Genomic DNA, 2500 nt, shown 5'->3' on the forward strand with positions numbered 1-2500 from the left:
CAAATGAAAAGAAAGAAAATCTCTTTTATTTGCGTGGTTGTACACAAAAATTAAAATATTATTTCAAAGTATCAATAGGCGATAGCGAACGCTAATCAAAGCGTGTCGCAACGCACACGTCGCGAATCGACGAGAGAGAGTCAACCGTCTCGGATTCGATTTTGATTCGTATCATTCACGTGTTTTTGTATTTTTTTCTTTTTTTGCGAGTCTTTGACAACAACAAAACAAAAAGAAAAAACCAACGTTAATGATCCTTCCGCAGGTTCCCCTACGGAAACCTTGTTACGACTTTTACTTCCTCTAAATGATCAAGTTTGGTCAACTTCCCAGCAACGCCGACGGCCGTGAGGCCACCGCGTGTCGGTCCGAAGACCTCACTAAATCATTCAATCGGTAGTAGCGACGGGCGGTGTGTACAAAGGGCAGGGACGTAATCAACGCGAGCTTATGACTCGCGCTTACTAGGAATTCCTCGTTTATGGGGGATAATTGCAAACCCCAATCCCCAGCACGAAGGAGTTTCAACGGGTTGCCCGGGCCTCTAGGCCAGGGAGAACATGTTGATTCCTTCAGTGTAGCGCGCGTGCGGCCCAGGACATCTAAGGGCATCACAGACCTGTTATTGCTCAATCTCGTGCGGCTCGAAGCCGCCGGTCCCTCTAAGAAGAATTTTAATACGTCGCCAGTGAGTTGCGCTCCCCGAGAGTCGCGCACACCTTGAATGACGACGCCTATTTAGCAGGCTAGAGTCTCGTTCGTTACCGGAATTAACCAGACAAATCGCTCCACCAACTAAGAACGGCCATGCACCACCACCCACCGAATCAAGAAAGAGCTGTTAATCTGTCAATCCTTCCGGTGTCCGGGCCTGGTGAGATTTCCCGTGTTGAGTCAAATTAAGCCGCAGGCTCCACTCCTGGTGGTGCCCTTCCGTCAATTCCTTTAAGTTTCAGCTTTGCAACCATACTCCCCCCGGAGTCCAAAATCTTTGGTTTCCCGGAAGCTGCCCGCCGAGCCATTGTAGTAACGTCGGCGGATCGCTAGATGACATATTTACGGTTAGAACTAGGGCGGTATCTAATCGCCTTCGAACCTCTAACTTTCGTTCTTGATTGATGAAAACACCTTTGGCAAATGCTTTCGCTGATGTTCGTCTTGCGACGATCCAAGAATTTCACCTCTAACGTCGCAATACGAATGCCCCCAGTTATCCCTATTAATCATTACCTCGGAGTTCTGAAAACCAACAAAATAGAACCGAGATCATATTCTATTATTCCATGCACGAAATATTCAAGCGGCATTTTGAGCCCGCTTTGAGCACTCTAATTTGTTCAAAGTAAAATTGTCGGCCCACCTCGACACTCACCGAAGAGCACCGCGATAGGATTTTGATATTGAACCGGCGTTTTACCGCCGGCTCACCGACGATATGCTCCGCAGACGTGTCAGTATCACCGCGGATGCGGTGCACCGACAGCGCGGCGCACAAATGCAACTACGAGCTTTTTAACCGCAACAATTTTAGTATACGCTATTGGAGCTGGAATTACCGCGGCTGCTGGCACCAGACTTGCCCTCCAATTGTTCCTCGTTAAAATATTTAAAGTGTACTCATTCCGATTACGAGGCCTCGTAAGAGTCCCGTATCGTTATTTTTCGTCACTACCTCCCCGTGCCGGGAGTGGGTAATTTGCGCGCCTGCTGCCTTCCTTGGATGTGGTAGCCGTTTCTCAGGCTCCCTCTCCGGAATCGAACCCTGATTCCCCGTTACCCGTGACAACCATGGTAGTCGCAGAAACTACCATCGAAAGTTGATAAGGCAGACATTTGAAAGATGCGTCGCCGGTACTGGACCGTGCGATCGGCAAAAGTTATCCAGATTCATCAAAATTAACGACTTCGGACGCATGGCCCTCCGCCGATTGGTTTTGATCTAATAAAAGCACTCATCCCATCACTGGTCAGAGTTCTGATTGCATGTATTAGCTCTAGAATTACCACAGTTATCCAAGTAACTGAGTAAGATCTAAGGAACCAAAACTGATATATTGAGCCATTCGCGGTATCGCCTTAATACGGCTTGCACTGAGACATGCATGGCTTAATCTTTGAGACAAGCATATAACTACTGGCAGGATCAACCAGGGAGCTGCTTACGCAAACGACACGCCTACACCGCGGTCACGCGGCTTCGGCGAGCCGCTGGCTCGGCGGCGTCGAGGGGCGCGCGCTTGCGCGCGCGCCTTCTCGACACGCGTGAACGTAACGCGTCGAATTTGCACGCGACGCGACGTTCGCGCTTCATATCGATAGACTAACTTTGACCGGTCTACGAGCGGCCGTCCCGTCACGATCTCGCAACGAGGTGATGTACAACGATGCTCGACCACTGTGAGGGACATAAAACTGCAACGAACACGACCCCGCGGGCGGGAATCGATGTTGTGACAATTTGAAAATTGAACATTCATCTAAACGCAACTTCTCAATTTTT

General features: G+C 49.3%; 1 non-coding gene across 1 annotated transcript; it reads right to left on the minus strand.

Moving 5' to 3' along the window:
* Positions 1 to 248: 248 nt before the first annotated feature.
* LOC123718250 lies at positions 249 to 2154 on the minus strand. The gene has a single exon (XR_006754952.1). It is a non-coding gene; the product is annotated as a small subunit ribosomal RNA (ribosomal RNA).
* Positions 2155 to 2500: the final 346 nt, after the last annotated feature.

Source organism: Pieris brassicae, chromosome 14 (genome assembly GCF_905147105.1).
Source record: "Pieris brassicae chromosome 14, ilPieBrab1.1, whole genome shotgun sequence".
NCBI classification, from domain to species: domain Eukaryota; kingdom Metazoa; phylum Arthropoda; class Insecta; order Lepidoptera; family Pieridae; genus Pieris; species Pieris brassicae.